General features: G+C 44.6%; 1 protein-coding gene across 1 annotated transcript in view; it reads left to right on the top strand.

Moving 5' to 3' along the window:
* LOC126100573 (hatching enzyme 1.2-like) overlaps positions 1–12,291 on the top strand; it is a 98,596-nt gene that overhangs the window by 67,702 nt on the left and 18,603 nt on the right. The window lies entirely within an intron of this gene.

Here is a 12,291-nt window from a genome sequence, read left to right as displayed (position 1 = left end):
GCTGACTGGCACTTTGTTTCTGGATTGAAAAATGGCATCCACGTCTCATCCATTGTCACAACCGACGAAAAGAAAGTCCCATTCATGCTGTCGTTGCGCGTCAACATTGCTTGGCAACATGCCACACGGGCAGCCGTGTGGTCGTCCATCAGCATTCGTGGCACCCACCTAGATGACACTTTTCGCATTTTCAGGTCGTCATGCAGGATTGTGTGCACAGAACCCACAGAAATGCCAACTCTGGAGGCGATCTGTTCAACAGTCATTCGGCGATCCCCCAAAACAATTCTCTCCACTTTCTCGATCATGTCGTCAGACCGGCTTGTGCGAGCCCGAGGTTGTTTCGGTTTGTTGTCACACGATGTTCTGCCTTCATTAAACTGTCGCACCCACGAACGCACTTTCGACACATCCATAACTCGATCACCACATGTCTCCTTCAACTATCGATGAATTTCAATTGGTTTCACACCACGCAAATTCAGAAAACGAATGATTGCACGCTGTTTAAGTAAGGAAAACGTCGCCATTTTAAGTATTTAAAACAGTTCTCATTCTCGCCGCTGGCGGTAAAATTCCATCTGCCGTACGGTGCTGCCATCTGTGGGACGTATTGACAATGAACGCGGCCTCATTTTAAAACAATGCGCATGTTTCTATCTCATTCCAGTCCGGAGAAAAAAAATCGGAGGCCTTAGAACTTGAATGCACCTCGTACATCCACATGGATACTCTGCAAATCACATTTAAGTGCTCGGCAGAGGGTTCATCGAATCAACTTCACAATTCTCTATTATTCCAATCTCGCATAGCGCGCGGAAAGAATGAACACCTATATCTTTCCGTACGAGCTCTGATTTCCCTTATTTTATCGTAGTGATCGTCCCGCCCTATGTAGGTCGGTGTCAACAAAATATTTTCGCATTCGGGGGAGAAAGTTGGTGATTGGAATTTTGTGAGAAGATTCCGTCGCAAAGAAAAACGCCTTTCTTTTAGTGATGTCCAGCCCAAATCCTGTATCATTGCTGTGACACTCTCTCCCATATTTCGCGATAATACAAAACGTACTGCTCTTCTTGGAACTTTTTCGATATACTGTACTTAGTCTTATCTGGTAAGGCTCGCACACCGCGCAGCAGAATTCTAAAAGAGGACGGACAAGCATAGTGTAGGCAGTCTCCTTAGCAGGTCTGTTACATTTTCTAAGTGTCCTGCCAATAAAACGCAGTCTTTGCTTAGCCTTCCCCACAACATTTTCTATGTGTTCCTTCCAATTTAAGGTGTTCCTAATTGTAATACCTAGCTTTTTAGTTGAATTTACGACTTTTAGATTAGACTCATTTATCGTGTAAACAAAGTTTAACGAATTCCTTTTAGCAATAATGTGGATGACCTCAGACTTTTCGTTATTTAGGGTCAATTGCCAATTTTCACATCATTCAGATATCTTTTCTAAATCGTTTAGCAATTTGTTTTGATTTTCTGATGACTTTATTAGTCGATAAACGACAGCGACATCTGCAAGCAACCTAAGACGGCTGTTCAGATTGTCTCACAAATCGTTTATATAAGTAAGGAACACTACATTGGGGAGCGCCAGAAATCACTTTTGTTTTATTCGATGACTTTCCGTCATTTTCTACGAACTATGGCCTTTCTGACAGGAAATCACAAATCGAATCACATAACTGAGACGATATTGCATAAGTACGCAATTTCACTACGAGCCGCTTGTGTGGTGCAGTGTCAAGAGCCTTCTGGAAATCCAGAAATACGGAATCGATCTGAAATCAGTACTACTGAAATCAGTAGTTCGTAACCATGTCAGCTGGCGCCGGCGCTGCAGCCTTAGTTGTCATCATTGTTCCATTTACCGCACTGACAATGCTACAGTTGATCGGAATGTAGGTTTCGCGACCGTTGGCTGTGAAGTTAAAGGTTATCGGGTTATGGTACCGACCGACAGAGAGCGGCCAGTTCCCAAAAGAAAGCCTCAGCAAGAGGGCCGAAACGATGGATTCAAAGTTTTTGAAAAGACTATACGATACGAAAACCCAAGAATTTCATGTGGATGTTTTCAAATACGACTTCGCTACTCGTGTCGGAACATGGGAATCAAACATTCGGTTGAATTGTCCAGAATGTCCTTCAAACCAATCGCGAAGAGTTCAGGCTCAGTGTGACATGGCGCATCTTTGTTTGGGAATATGGAGTACATCAATGGCTGCAAATAGTCTCCAGGTGGCCGAACATAACCATCTTTCTTCCAGTCAATGATCGGTTCAGTTGAGACAGAGCGGTTCAGTTGAAACAGAGAACCCAGTCCATAACATGTAAACACAGCCTACACTACTATGAAGCCAACACCAGCTTGCACAGTGCCTTGTTGACAAATTGGCTCTATGGCTTCAGGGAGTCTGAACCACACTTGAACCCTACCATCGGCTCATATGGAACCGCCATCTGTTTGTACAGGGCCTTGGTAACAACTTGGGTCCATGGCTTCGTGAGGTCTGCGCCACACTCGAACCTACTGTATGCTCACCTGGAGCCACTAACTGGTTGCATAGTACCTTGTTGACAACTTACCAACTGTAATCGGGACTCATCTGACCAGGCCAGTGTTATCCAGGCGACTAGAGTTCAACCGATATGGGCAGTCGTACTGCCAGCAAAGCCACTCGCGTCTGTCGTCTGCTCCAGTTTCCATTAACGCCATATTTCTCCACACTTTCCTAACGAACACGTTCGTCGTACGCCTCACATTGATTTCTGCAGTTACTTCATGCAGTGTTGCTTATCTTTTAGCACTGACAACACTACGCAAACGCCGCTGCTGTGGGTCATTAAGCGAAGGCTGCCAGCCACTGCGTTGTCGGTGGTGAGAGGTAATGTCTCAAATGTGGTATTCTCGGGACACTCTTGACTCTATGGATCTCAGAAAACTGAATTCTCTAACGATTTTCGGAACAGAATGTCTCATGCATCCAGTTCCAACAGTGGGGCGTGAGGTCTCCACAGTACATCGATGTTGTCGCCAGTGGTCGGCGGAAGGTGCACGTGCCCGTCGACCTGGGACCGGACCGCAGCGACGCACGGATGCACGCCAAGGCCGTAGGATCCTACGCAGTGTCGTAGGGGACCGCACCGCCACTTCCCAGCAAATTAGGGACACTGTTGCTCCTGGGGTATCGGCGAGGACCATTCGCAACCGTCTCCATGAAGCTGGGCTACGGTCCCGCACACCGTTAGGCCGTCTTCCGCTCACGCCCCAACATCGTGCAGCCCGCCTCCAGTGGTGTCGCGACAGGCGTGAATGGAGGGACGAATGGAGACGTGTCGTCTTCAGCGATGAGAGTCGCTTCTGCCTTGGTGCCAATGATGGTCGTATGCGTGTTTGGCGCCGTGCAGGTGAGCGCCACAATCAGGACTGCATACGACCGAGGCACACAGGGCCAACACCCGGCATCATGGTGTGGGGAGCGATCTCCTACACTGGCCGTACACCACTGGTGATCGTCGAGGGGACACTGAATAGTGCACGGTACATCCAAACCGTCATCGAACCCATCGTTCTACCATTCCTAGACCGGCAAGGGAACTTGCTGTTCCAACAGGACAATGCACGTCCGCATGTATCCCGTGCCACCCAACGTGCTCTAGAAGGTGTAAGTCAACTACCCTGGCCAGCAAGATCTCCGGATCTGTCCCCCATTGAGCATGTTTGGGACTGAATGAAGCGTCGTCTCACGCCGTCTGCACGTCCAGCACGAACGCTGGTCCAACTGAGGCGCCAGGTGGAAATGGCATGGCAAGCCGTTCCACAGGACTACATCCAGCATCTCTACGATCGTCTCCATGGGAGAATAGCAGCCTGCATTGCTGCGAAAGATGGATATACACTGTACTAGTGCCGACATTGTGCATGCTCTGTTGCCTGTGTCTATGTGCCTGTGGTTCTGTCAGTGTGATCATGTGATGTATCTGACCCCAGGAATGTGTCAATAAAGTTTCCCCTTACTGGGACAATGAATTCACGGTGTTCTTATTTCAATTTCCAGGAGTGTAGCAAGGGTCCCAAAACACTTTCCCGGTGCACACTGAAATTACTTCTGCATTTATCGATGGCTCTCCATCCAAGAAAAATTGTTGCGTCCTTCCCACCAAGATATCCTTAAACCAGTCACAAATTTCGGTTGACACAACGTACATTCATACTTTCGATGAGACGTGTAGATGTGGTAGAGAGTCAAACGTTTTTCGCAATTCAAGAAACACAGCCTCTGGAATACGATCACTGTCTGTGTATATGGAGGATCCATACCGTCTCGAACAGCTCACTAGGTACACATCTCTCAAGTGCACGGTCAACTGTTTATTTAACTTGAGCCACTCCAGGTCTAAATATTTTAAGTACCTCACTGAGATATGCCTCCATATCTTGTTTGCTGATCGTCTAAGTCCTTCTACTTGTTTTAGTTGCCCTTCGTACTTTGCTAATCACTGTTGATACAAATGCATCGTGGTCACTGATCGTCATGACGACTGGAGAAATACAAATAAAAACAAAACATTATGTCCTGTGGATACGGAGGACGTCACTTGGCTGTTTAGTGGCTTGTGGTGTACTATCTAGGTTCGTGGCGATAGTAAAATGAATGGCAGTTTGAGGGCTGTCGCACGTACACCTGAAATAAACGGTCTGTGTACTGAGATTACACTATCAGTACAGCTGGTGGCCCACCACACAAACACTTTTACGGGCAACTGAACTTGTCAGCGGGCCTCCAATGGCTATATTTTCCCTCGAGTACTGTTTCACTCTTTCGCTCTAAATCCACCTCATTACTTTCTCTTTCAGACTGTTTCTTTGCGAGTGTTTTAAACGTTTTGCATTGTTATTTTGTATCTTTTGTGTTCCACCATTTTTTATAATACTGTTATCATCAGCCGGCCGCGGTGGTCTAGCGGTTCTACGGGCGCGCAGTCCGGAACCGCGCGACTGCTACGGTCGCAGGTTCGAATCCTGCCTCGGGCATGGATGTGTGTGATGTCCTTAGGTTAGTTAGGTTTAAGTAGTTCTAAGTTCTAGGGGACTGATGACCACAGATGTTAAGTCCCATAGTGCTCAGAGCCATTAGAACCATTTGTTATCATCATCCTACTTGCATGTTTGATTGATCTGCCTGTTCTTTTCTCCACAGTCTTCTAGGAAGGCCCAGAAATCTGCTGTTTAGATAGGTTTTTCATAATATGCCTCGTTAGACATTTATCACCCGTTATAAGAATATTAAAATATTATTTTTATAAATTCTTCGAGTTTGTTTTCTTTTGATGAAAGTATTAAGTTATAAATGCGGTCATGTCTTCTTACGTAGTTGAGTGGTCTACATAGGTTTCGACTTCTATCGTTGGTTCTCAAGATATACGCTGTGGGCCCATGCAGTATTCCTTGGGGATCTTCAAATGAAAATTTATAGGAAGTGTCTTTTTAACTACGACGTAAACTGAGAAACTAAAGAATCTGCTGTAAGCGTGTCTGACAATTCATCTGTGAAATGAGACGTTAAGCAATTCAAGAGTTGTTCACACGAAGAATTGTTATCTGAGATTATTTTGTTGTTAGATTTCAAGATCATTGTCCCCATTTCCATGGCCATATGCAGTACTGCCAATTTCTAGTAGGAAATACCATTATAGAGGACGTAGATCACAGGCGATAACTTAAAATGATCTATAAAAATGGCGGAGGTATGCAACTAATACTATACCGTTATAGAAACGGAAGGGAATAAATTTTGTCGGGATATCCGGAAATTCGTCAGTTATGTTGAGTTAAAAAATGATGGGAAATTCGAATAACCCTTTAAACTTATTTGAAAACAAGACGGGGACAATTTAGATGGATCAGATGACGGATCTAATGTGCTTCTCTTACGAGAAAAAAATGGGTGGAAATTCAAAATAGATTAATTGCACCAAGTTAAAATGGCATCTATATGGCACTTCTTTCACAGTGACCTCCCCCCCCCCCCCCCCCGTCTTCCCCCATCATGTACCAATAGGTTTCAACTTGCTCTTCGTCTACTCCTCCTGTATTATATTCTGTAGTTTTGAACGAGTGACAATCCTGTGACAGTGATACAGGTCTCTTCCTTGCCTGACTGTTGAGCGTAGATTTTCCGCTCGATAGCCAAAGTTACCAAACAACATTATGTTATATTTTTGCATATTGGTCACATCTAAAGACTCTTGAGATGGAAATGTCGAACAATTTTCTCTAATGTCGTTCGTTTACCGTTTTAACTTAGCAGAAGTGGTTTACTTATGCTGTCTGCGATTTTTCCCCATCACAAACCTTACAGCAATATACAAGAGAAGGACGGAGGGTCAATGACCTTGAAACTTGACATCACTGCGAACGGTTCCAGGACTGTAGTTTGCTACAGTTACTTTGACAGTGGAAGGATCAGTAGAGGCGGAAAATTATAGGAAAACACAGAGAGTAGACGTGCAAACTAAGCCATCAAGCTGCATTGTAGTGATTCCGACTGAAGCTCATAAAAAACTTAATGTCTCGGGGTTACTATATTTTGCTACTACTGCAGGTTGTGCGTAATACCTAACCAAGATATATCGCAACAAAAAGAGCCTAAAGTAAACATGTACATAACAATTGCATCATAACTGCTTCACTTTGTATTTATCTTAAGAGATGGTGTTGCTGGTCCAGTTATCGATAATAATAAATGAATGAATTGCTTTATCTTGCGTTTCATAAGTGGCTTTTGCAATTAAAACTATGCAATATTTCATCACGTAACCCGATGTGTACTATGTTCATACAAGTTCATACAATCCTTGATTGCTTTTCTTAAATTCTTATTTGCGTTTCTTTTACCAGGCATTAATAATAAACTTTTTGCTAAGTTATTTTAGATGGCAACTCTCATTGCAGGGTACTGTATTATTTTCACATATGCTGTTATGTGCACTAAGTACTGTTGGCCATTCTCACTTTTACCATGTAGACTTCGTTTGAATCATTTTGGTAAATTCAAACCCGTTGATAGTCGTCCTCAACCCACTCACAAGGTAATAGTAAGCTTTTCTATTTCCTATTGCTCTTACAAAAAATTGTGAGTTAAATTAGATTTCAAAAATAACTCAAAGAATACTTCTGTAATGGAGCAAGAGCTATAAAGAGTGAGGCAGCCTACGGCAGGCCATCGTAAATACATCGCGTTGAAATATTTCTAATATCCTCTCGTTGTCAGATTAATACTTACTATGAATTTAACAATTGTGTTGCTGATGAACACGAGGAAATACGTCGGCCGGCTCTGAGAGAAATTAGGACTTAATTGACAATATACTTTTGGACATAACGCACTGTTGCAGCAAGTGGCGGTTCACAGAGGTGCGTGACCCTATACTGACATTGACCTAACTGCCATCCCTGAAGGCCATTCACACGCCCTCAACCTATTAAACTTACCTGACCTTACCTCCAGAACAATTATTCGTACGGTAAACTCTAACACATGAGTTCTTCCTGATTAAGCTTTTAACACAACCACACTTCATGGATTTCAGTATACCCGCAAATAAAGAGAAACTACACACATCAAAAATTTTTGCGTCACCTCTGTTCCGAGAGTTCCGGAACGTGTACAGAAAACTGGACTAGAGATCAACAGAAACATCATTTCTGCCCTTTTTATTGCTCATGAAAACCACACATTGCATATTGTACCACCATACAGCGAGACGTTCAGAGGTGGTGGTCCAGACTGCTGTACACACCGGTACTTCTAATACCCAGTAGCACGTCCTCTTGCATTGATGCATGCCTGTATTCGTCGTGGCTCACTATCCACAACTTCATCAAGGCACTGTTGGTCCAGAATGTCCCGCTCCTCAACGGCGATTCCGCGTAGATCCCTCAGAGTGGTTGGTGGGTCACGTCGTCCATAAACAGCCTTTCTCAATCTACACCAGGCATGTGCGATGGGGTTAATGTTTGGAGAACATGCTGGCCACTCTAGTAGAGCGATGTCGTTATCTTGAAGGAAGTCATTCACAAGATCTGCACGATGGAGGCGCGAATTGTCGTCCATGAAGACGAATGCCTCGCCAATATGCTGCCGATATGGTTGGACTATCAGTCGGAGGATGGCATTCACGTATCGTACAGCCCTTACAGTGCCTTCATGACCACCAACAGCGTACATCGGCCCCACATACTGCCACCACAAAACATCAGGGAACCTACAGCTTGCTGCACTCGCTGGACAGTGTGTCTAAAGCGTTTAACCTGACCGGGTTGCCTCCAAACACGACAACACTCATCGGTGAAGAGAACGTGATACCAATCCTGAGCGGTCCATTCGGCATGTTGTTGGGCCCATCTGTACCGCGTTGCATGGTGTCGTGGTTGCAAAGATGGACCTCGCCATGGACGTGGGGGGTGAAGTTGCGTATCATACAGCATGTTGTGCACAGCTTGAGTCGTAAGACGACGTCCTATGGCTGCACGAAAAGCATTATTCAACATGGTGGCGTTGCTTTTAGCGTTCCTCCGAGCCATAATCCGTAGGTACTGGTCATCCACTGCAGTAGTAGCCCTTGGGCGGCCTGAGTGGGGCATGTCATCGACAGTTCCTGTCTCTCTGTATCTCCTCCATGTCCGAAAAACATCACTTTGGTTCACTCCGAAACGCCGGAACACTTCCCTTGTTGAGAGACTGTCCTGGCACAAGGTAACAATGCGATCGAACCGCAGTATTGACCATCTAGGCATGGTTGAACTACAGATAACACGAGCCATATACCTTGTTCCTGGTGGAATGATTGGAACTGATCGGCTGTCGGACTCCTCCATCGAACAGGCGCTGCTCATGCTTAGTTATTTACTTTGAGCGGGTTTTGTGACATCTCTGAACAGTCAAAGGGACTGTGTTTGTGATACAATATCCACGGTCAAAGTCTATCTTCAGGAATTCTCGGAACCGGGGTGATGCAAAACTTTTTTCGATGTGTGTATCGATACCATTCTGTACGATTGACTGACATGGAGACAAACTCTTAATGTTACTTCAACCCTTTCTTTGCACATTTAATATGAGCGGCCGCCTGCCATGTTCGCCTAATTTTCAAGTGTTGCGTTTATTATACACGAATGTAGCAGCATATCGTTATTACTGAGATTAAATTAAAACACAGAATGCAGTATTAACATATTAATTTTTCTCTTTTTTCCAGTCTTTGGAAAGAAGTATTTATTTTTTAAAAAAAATAATTCATTAAGGAAAGAATTTCATAAGTTATTACATTGGTAAAACTCGAAAATACGGCATCTTTCGAAACAAAAATTCAAACATAAGGGTATATTACCTTTATAGCCGTAATGGTTTATCGCCACCAGCCGATCTCTTTCCGCGAAGGCCATATCTTTGCAGTCGGTGGTAATTCTAAGATCTTGATGAGTTGCTAAAAATCAAATACTGAAATATTTTATACAACGCATGTACGGTCATAAGAGACACCCGCCAACTTTTTTATGCCATTTTATAGTTTTTCGTACAGATTCTACTGAACTTAGCATCGTTTCGCTTCTGTCGATTGCCCCCCTATCTGCAGTGTAGTTTTTGATGCAAATCGGTTTTCTTTTCGCTTCAACTGTGCCTCTGTCAATTTTGTCATTCGCTATAATTTCTCTTTTTAATGAAGAGTTTAAATTATCCTCACTTCACTTTTGTCCTGGCACTTGAGAGGAAGAAGTTTAGCTGTTGAAATAAACTCGATGTCACCTGTTTTAAGTTCCTTTGATCTAGCAGGCACGTCTTTACGGTTTCTCCCTCTGTCAGGACGGTAAGAAAATTACATCGGGCTAGTGTACGAATTGTCAACATACAGCTACATTTAACAAGGTAGCGTTCTAGTGGTGAGAAAAATGCTTCCAGGAATTTCAGTATTTACACCAAAATAAGTCTTTTTTTACGTCCGTTGCTGCACCCACGTAAATAATGGAGTCGAAAATATATCCAGCTTCACAGTCACACAACTCAAAAATCTTGACGCCAAATCTATGGAATGGGTGGAATGTACTGCTTTAAGAGGACACAGTTTTTATAGCGAACTAAAGTCAACTGCCAAATTTTAAAAGGTTAGAAAGCATCTTGAAATGCTTTTCTTCGATGATTCACATTTCGTTTTATTTTTCAAATTTTATCATCTCTACCGTTCTCATTGTTATCAATAAAATATAACGTTCTTATTAACAGAAGGTATCTATCACTTGGCTCGATTTGCGCGAACACTGGAGTAGATAGCAACGGATAGTTGTTCCAGTAAATGTTTATTTCATTTTTTCTCGCTTGAGTTATCAGTAAATTTGCGGCAAGAAAACAGTAAATTTCATCAATGTTTGTGTTTTTCCAAGGTCGCCGTCTTGATTTTACACTGGTATCGTTGCAAAGGTGCTCGAAAATATAAATTACATTGTTCAGCTATGTAGTTTGCAATTTCTTGGGTAAAAAAAAAGCTTGGAAGCAGTCATACACAGCAGATGTCATATTAATCCACGAATTTGCAGCCGGAATCAATGTTATTGAAGCTATACACTGTGGGTTCAAATCAGAGTGTTCCATCTAAACTAATATTTTTTGTGCCTTTTTGCTGATGCACAGGCTGGTCTTCGGAATCGGAGGAAGGAGCGATGGTAACTTCAGTATCTGGATCTGCATTTACCGGTTCACCGTTTGCTGATTCACTAATATTTTGAATATTAGTGGTGACGAATTAACCCACAGGCTCATCGGCATCACTATCTGTTCAACCATAACCGGCTGGGTTGGGCGTGAAGAAGTCCTTTGATTTAGAAGTCTCAGCAGTTCGTCCGTAGATCGACGATAACACCATCCCGTTTTATTCGCTCACACTTAATGTGCAGCTCTCAAACTGGGTAATGTTACGATATGAATGAAGTTGAAAGAGAATTCAGCATTCAGCATGTCGTTCGGATAATTCCCGGAATTCCAACAATCAGCTCGCAAGCTGGTGCAAAAGTGATCTCCAACATTCTGGTAGCATAGCAGAAGTTAATACATTATAGATATCTGTAACCTTGTAGCAGGAAACCTCTATTGGTATGTATACGCATGAAGTACTGAAACGATTAACATGTACAGAGTGGACCATTTTAATCCATAATGGGGAATAAGTTGGGATAGAGGTGAGATACAGCAAAATGTTTTGCATAAAAATTGCAAGATGGCAAAGGAGATTACACGTTGCTACTTGTGGCCGTGACCTTGAACGTGAGTTTCAAGGTTCAATGAAGGTTGGGTAAATGTGTTTACAGTTCTAATAGGGATTAACTCATAACAGAGGGGGGGGGGGGGGACATAGCAAAATACACTCCTGGAAATGGAAAAAAGAACACATTGACACCGGTGTGTCAGACCCACCATACTTGCTCCGGACACTGCGAGAGGGCTGTACAAGCAATGATCACACGCACGACACAGCGGACACACCAGGAACCGCGGTGTTGGCCGTCGAATGGCGCTAGCTGCGCAGCATTTGTGCACCGCCGCCGTCAGTGTCAGCCAGTTTGCCGTGGCATACGGAGCTCCATCGCAGTCTTTAACACTGGTAGCATGCCGCGACAGCGTGGACGTGAACCGTATGTGCAGTTGACGGACTTTGAGCGAGGGCGTATAGTGGGCATGCGGGAGGCCGGGTGGACGTACCGCCGAATTGCTCAACACGTGGGGCATGAGGTCTCCACAGTACATCGATGTTGTCGCCAGTGGTCGGCGGAAGGTGCACGTGCCTGTCGACCTGGGACCGGACCGCAGCGACGCACGGATGCACGCCAAGACCGTAGGATCCTACGCAGTGCCGTAGGGGACCGCACCGCCACTTCCCAGCAAATTAGGGACACTGTTGCTCCTGGGGTATCGGCGAGGACCATTCGCAACCGTCACCATGAAGCTGGGATACGGTCCCGCACACCGTTAGGCCGTCTTCCGCTCACGCCCCAACATCGTGCAGCCCGCCTCCAGTGGTGTCGCGACAGGCGTGAATGGAGGGACGAATGGAGACGTGTCGTCTTCAGCGATGAGAGTCGCTTCTGCCTTGGTGCCAATGATGGTCGTATGCGTGTTTGGCGCCGTGCAGGTGAGCGCCACAATCAGGACTGCATACGACCGAGGCACACAGGGCCAACACCCGGCATCATGGTGTGGGGAGCGATCTCCTACACTGGCCGTACACCACTGGTGA

Source organism: Schistocerca cancellata, chromosome 9 (genome assembly GCF_023864275.1).
Source record: "Schistocerca cancellata isolate TAMUIC-IGC-003103 chromosome 9, iqSchCanc2.1, whole genome shotgun sequence".
Classification (NCBI taxonomy): Eukaryota; Metazoa; Arthropoda; class Insecta; order Orthoptera; family Acrididae; genus Schistocerca; species Schistocerca cancellata.
This window is presented reverse-complemented; position numbering and strand designations above follow the sequence as displayed.